This window comes from Ursus americanus, chromosome 20, assembly GCF_024610735.1.
Source record: "Ursus americanus isolate L20-20 chromosome 20, mUrsAme1.1.p, whole genome shotgun sequence".
In the NCBI taxonomy this organism is placed as follows: Eukaryota; Metazoa; Chordata; class Mammalia; order Carnivora; family Ursidae; genus Ursus; species Ursus americanus.
Genome location: NC_142146.1, coordinates 33,532,129 through 33,538,128, shown reverse-complemented (window position 1 = coordinate 33,538,128; position 6,000 = coordinate 33,532,129). Strand labels below are relative to the sequence as shown.

The window sequence follows — 6,000 nt, the reverse complement described above, 5'->3', positions numbered from 1 at the left end:
AAGTCAGGAGAGGCGGGAGAAGGGTTTGGCTCCCTTACTCCCTCCTGTTTCCGCAAAGAGCGTCCCGTACGTGGGGTGGGGACAGCACGAGTCAGGCGGAGCTGTAGGGAAGCACCGGACTCGAAACCTGGGGAGGGGCCTCAGTGAAGGGGCTGGGGGCGGGTCTCCCTCCCAAGTCTCGGAAAAGCTCCAAAAATGGCGGGCGGCAACTCGGTTAGCGGGGCGCGCAGGCGCCACCGTGGCCGTCCTTCCGCCAGCCTCGGGCGGCCCAAGAACCTTCTACAACGGCCTCACCGAGAGGCATCCGCCGATTGCGATTGGCTGAGCTAGGCTACCGCTCCGTGAGGGGGCGGGGTCTCACGCAGCGGCCACGTTTCCCGCCCCGCTGGTGCGCGTGCGTGCAATCCCCACAGGAAAGCATTTGCGCGCGTCCCCGCCGCGGCCCCCAGCTCGCGCCTCAGCTCCCTCCCTTTTCCGGGCAGGCCCGTCCCGTCAGCTAGGCAGTAAGCGTCGCGGCCAGCAGAGGGCGGTCCGGACCCAAGTCTGCAGCGGCGCCATTGGCGTGTGGAAAATGCCACCAGATGGCGGGTTAGGATTGCAGCTCCGTTGAAGGCGCGGCCCCCGCTCCCGAACCCCCGGCGACCACCCCGTAACAACCCCCCCACATCGGGAATAACACACCGGAGACTTTTGGGGGGAAACTAGGTCGACGGCCGGCGGCGCCCGGATGGGCAGCTGAGGTGAGTGCGGGCGGCGGCGACGGCGGCGGGGGGCGGGAAAGGGGGAATGCGGCGGCAGCGGCGCGGGGGCTGGAAGCGCGGATCCAAGATGGAGGCCGGGCGAGAGCGAGAGAGCGAGGGAGCGCGAGCGAGGAGCGGGCGGGCCGGGCGCGGGCCCCGCGCGGGGGAGGGAGGCCGCGCGGGCCTGTGCGGGGCGCGGCAGTCGCTGGCCGTCCCGGCGCCCGGGGGGGCGCCTGTGGGCGCGGCGGGCACCCCGGAGCCCTCGTTCCTCCCCACCCCTCCCGCGGGCCCGAAAATTGTGCCCCCGCCCGCTCGGGCACTACAGCGACGGGCGCGGAAGCCTTTGTGGCGCGCTCGGGCCCGCCGCCAAGCCCGCCCTCCGCCCTCCGCCCCCCCGCCCGGACTCTCGGGACTCGCCCGCGCCCGGCGAGGCCGGGCCGAGGCGGGCTGGTGCGAATGCCGTCCGCCGCCCGCCGCCCTGCGTTTCTGCGGTGTTTTAGCGGCGGCGTCGTCACATGACAACGAGCTCGCCTCAGCGGAGGGGCCTGGGGGTCGCTCGGCGTGGCGGCCGGCCGCAGCATCTTCTTGGTGGGGTGGGGCAGGGGGCTGGCGACTGGGGAAGAAGGGGCGTCGAAGCCGGGCTTTCCCGCTATCTGCCCTCCCCGCCCCCGACGGAGGCCTCCCAGTGAAACGTGTTCAGGCCAGAGCACTGCCCCGCTAGTTTGCCAATTCCCCGGGAGAAGAGGCCAATAAAAGTTGTTTTCCCTCCTTTCTCGGGGTGGGGGCGGGGTGAAGAGCTGGGAAACTGGAGTGCCTGGAGTTGGACCTGGGCCTCGATTGGAGGGTCTGAACTGGGTGCTGCTTGCGTGCTCTAGGGACTTAAAAAAATTTTCAGGTCTTAGGATTGTCACGTCACCGTTTCTACCCACATTTGAAATGTTATCGATTCTCTTCACATTGCAGAGAATCGTGCCCGGGGCGTATAAATCATGGGATGGTTTTGGAAGCTTATAGACCCAAAACAATGCTGTTTGTGTGTGACGATAGCGAATTATTTGCTGTTAAAGTTCTTGTTAAGATGATGAATAATACAGTTTATTCCTAATCGTGGTTGTGACTAGAAAGGACTATATTTTGCATTTTCTTAGGAAATACAGTGTTTGTGAAAGTATTTGAATTGCTATAGAGAAAGTTCTGTGATTTGTGATTTATGTGGAATTTGAATATGACTCTACCTTTTAGTTTTCCGTGTATGTTTTAAAGAACATTGCAAATTTTGATGGTGAAATATACCTAGGGAAGTATACACAACAGTGAAAATAAAAACGACTTGTTTATTTTATGATATATTGTACTGTATTTTCATATTTATGGTGATTTCAGATTTTAAAAAATTGTAGAAGAGGGAATATTGAAAGATCTGGAAAGGTTGTCTACTTGCTTTTGATTTTTGTGAACACTTATAACATTGCACAAATTGCTTTCTAAATAAAGTTCTGGAAAGCCTACAAGTGTTCTGCTAGTTTTTTCCTTTATATTTTTCAGAATGTATTTTAAATTTATTCAAGTGGTTTACCAATGGTCATTTTTACAACCAAACTACTTTTGAGTGGAAATTTCTCAGTATCCACTTTAGTTTTGATGTTCTGACAGAGTTAGGAGGTACTGAAATAGATGTGAAATGTGGGAAATTATGTTACTTGGATCCCTTCCGTTGAAGACAGTAATATAATTACTGTTAATTCGAATGGTTCTTTTAAAGCCTTAAGGGGGACTGTGGTGTAGGGGAAAGAGCCCTGGACTGAAGTTACATTAAACAGTCTCTAGGTTTGTCATCTTTAGGGTGTCACTCTTTGAGCTTTACTTTCTTCATCACTAAAATGAAGGTACTGAATTACATGGTGGTTGTTTAACAAGATGTATATGAAAAAGCTCTTTTTAATAGTTAAAACTTTAAACATTTTATGCAGTTTTAGCCTTTTCCCCTTGATTCTGTATCTGTATATCTTCATAATCAGTGCTGTGAGGAGATCTAATGCACCCTGAGGAAAAAGATACATCTCTTTGTAGCCTGGGTGCAGGGTTACAAAAGCACCTGGCTCTTAGGGGTCCCAAACAGACTAGGTCCAGCCACTTGCTGCTGACAAAATCCAAAGGCAGAGAGACGAAGGTGGTGAAACAAGAAAGGAGTTTATTTCAGTGAGGCCAACACTGGGAGAACTGCTTCTCCCAAATGCTCAAACTTCTAGGTTTATATAAGGAAAATGTGGATCAAAGATGGGTGGGTACATGCAGGTGGGCAGTAAGGTCGGGTCAGTCACTGTCTTAGGGTCCGTCACTTGGGGTCTTGGTGGCTCAGGGCAGTCCTTACTGCTTGTTGGTGTAGTTTGGTTCTTATCAGGGAATGTTTTGCCGGTAGGGTGTTTTGCCTGAGTTAAGAAATGAGCCAGAAAGAGGAGCTTAATTAATAAGAAAGTACAGACTGAAGTCAAAATGGTCCTCTTTTTTCTTTGCTGCTTAGTCCTGTAGTTGGGGGAGTGTATTCATTTCCTTTTGGTATATAGCAAAGTACAACAAATTTAGCAGCTTAAACAACACCCAGTTATTGTCTCAGTTTCTGTAGGTGAGAAATCTGGGTACTTTGTGGCTGGACTCTGTACAGCATCTGACCAGATCATCTCATCAAGATGTCAGCTGTGGCTACAGTTTTCATCTGAGGTTCAGAGTGTTCTTCCAAGTTCAATACTTGCTGGCACAATTAATTTCCTTGAGGCTATAAGTCCTTCTTCTTGCTAGCTTTTGGTTATGTTACCACTAATCCACATAAGTAGTTCACATGACTACAGTTACTTTTATTAGACAACCAGGAGCCAGTCTCCATGACTTCCTCTGTCTTTGACCTCTAGACTCTCCTTTAAGACCCCCTTTTAAAGCTCATCTGGTTCAGTCAGACCCACCCACCATAATTACCTTTTGGGCCACTCGACTGATTAGGGACCTTAAATACATATGCAAAATCTATTTGCCATATAACAACGACTGGAGTGATGCTATCCCATTATATTTACAGGTCTCCCCACATTCAAAGGGAGGGGAATTACAGGGTGTGGGTCATTGAGGGTTCTTAGAATTTTGTCTGCCATTGGGAAAGAAATATTTTTATGTTTACCTTCTTAGAATCTGGACATATGTAGGAGGATAGTGCAGAGGGAGAACAGTAACCCACTTGACAAGTTTACTCATATTTATTTGTCTTTAAGCCTTTCCCATATTTCCTGGTATCTCACTATAAGTGCCTCCCTCTATGAAAACATTTGTTGCATTTAGAGGAAATGAAAAACTAAAATTAAAATAAAAAAACTTTAGGTAATAAGAAAGGCAATAGGAGATTAGGTGGTTATCATTATTCCTTGATACCTGTTGTGTTGCCCATTTTAGAGATGAGATTGAGTCTCATAAGGTAAGAGATTTTAATACATAAGATCATGTTCCTATTAAGTGACAGGTAGATTCATACTCATTGCACCAGGCAGTTGTGGTGTGATTAGTCCACAGTTTGTGAGGAAGAAATTTTTATGAAAAAGAATAGTTATTTGAAAGGGTTAGAGTGGGGATATTATTGGTGGAACAGAGAAGGTAGCAGAAGTTGGGTCATGGTATGTGGGATGGTTTGAGTCTAAGAAGAAAAATATTTTCAAGAGGAGACGATTAGTTTTAGTTAAGGATATCGAGCTTTAAAGAATATAACCAAAGAGTTAAAATTGTGAGGAGATACAACTTAATTTCTTAATAGAGGGGATATAGTAGGGGCTTGGTAAATCTTTGTTAGCTGAATAAACATATAAATCTTTGGAATTAAGATGTCTCTAGCTACTGTGCCACTCCTTAGAGAAAGGTAGAAAGCAGAGACCTAAAAGAATGCTCTTGCATAAGCCCTAGAATGAGATGAATCTTGAGATGGAAATTGTGGTAATGTCTCTAGAGAAAGAGAGGTCAGTTTTCTGTCATTTCAGTAGTTAAGAGGATAGCATCCCAGCGTCCTATCTTAGTACTGAGAGACACCTTGTTTTATTGAGAAGTGTGATTCTTTTAAAGTGAGCTTTAAGTAAGTCATAGATCAGTTGGTTTTATAGAATCTTTTCTCCATATAATTGACCCCTTATTGCTTCCCTCAGGTTTTTTCCTTCCCCTCGTCTAATTCTGTTTTTGCCAGTTTGTGCTTGAAGGACATCTCAGGTCCTACTTTCATAAAATAGATTCCTTTGTGCTGTAGGGCCTAAATGGTGCCCTGATAAGTTGCCCAAATGTCTCTGTAGAGTTTTGCTGTAATGAAACAGCTATAATAACGGCTTTTAACTTGATAGAAGCTCATAGTTAACAAAAACATTTTATATTGTGACCCAGTACAAACACATACACAATGGAAATAAAAGTTTCATGAAGTAACATTTAACCTTTATGTAGTGCCCTCTGATATTTTCTGGCTTTGCTTTTTAAATTAAGAATGTTGGTTGCAACTCACCAGATACCATGACTCAGTTGGAAAAGCCGTGAATCTTGGTAATCAGAATAGTACAAAGTAAAATCAGAAGAAGAAATCATTTCACTTCTATTAGACTGGTAAACATTAAGCATTCTGATAACATCAAGTGTTGGTGAGAATGTGGAGAAATTATACTCCCACTCTTGGCAGGAGTATAAATTGACAGTCATTTTGCAGAAAAATTTATTTATCTAGTAAATTGGAGATAAAATATGAATAAAAATGTTCACAACCTTGCTTGCAGTAGCCAAAATTTACTTTTCATTTATTTATTTATTTATTTTTAAAGATTTTATTTATTTGTCAGAGAGCGTGCGCGCAATAGCAGGCAGACTGGCAGGCAGAGGGAGAAGCAGGCTCCCCGCTGAGCAAGGAGCCCGATGCAGGACTTGATCCCAGGGCTCTGGATCATGACCTGAGCCGAAGGCAGACACTTAACCGACTGAGCGAACTGGGTGTCCCAGTAGCCAAAATATAGAAACAAAGTTTCCATCAGTGGTAGAATGGATAAATAAATGGTGGTTTTCAAAAGGTAAAAACAACCTTGATTCCTAGGTTAATTTCACATGGTCACAGAGTATTATCCTTTTTCTGTTTAATGTTAGGGATTTGGGGATATTCATGAAGGATATCGCTTTGTAGTTTTCTTTGGTTGTATTGTCTTTGTTAGGTTTCAGTGTAATGATTATGATGGTCTCAGAAAATAGGTTGGGAGAT

General features: G+C 46.3%; 1 protein-coding gene across 1 annotated transcript in view; it reads left to right on the top strand.

Annotated features, from left to right (window-relative positions):
• The first annotated feature begins 446 nt into the window (after positions 1–446).
• The window catches only part of STAG1 (STAG1 cohesin complex component), a 418,952-nt gene continuing 413,398 nt past the window's right edge, over positions 447–6,000 (top strand). The window contains exon 1 of the mRNA XM_045791826.2: positions 447–740. The gene's annotated coding sequence lies outside the window, so the exon portion shown is untranslated. The remainder of the gene's footprint in view (positions 741–6,000) is intronic.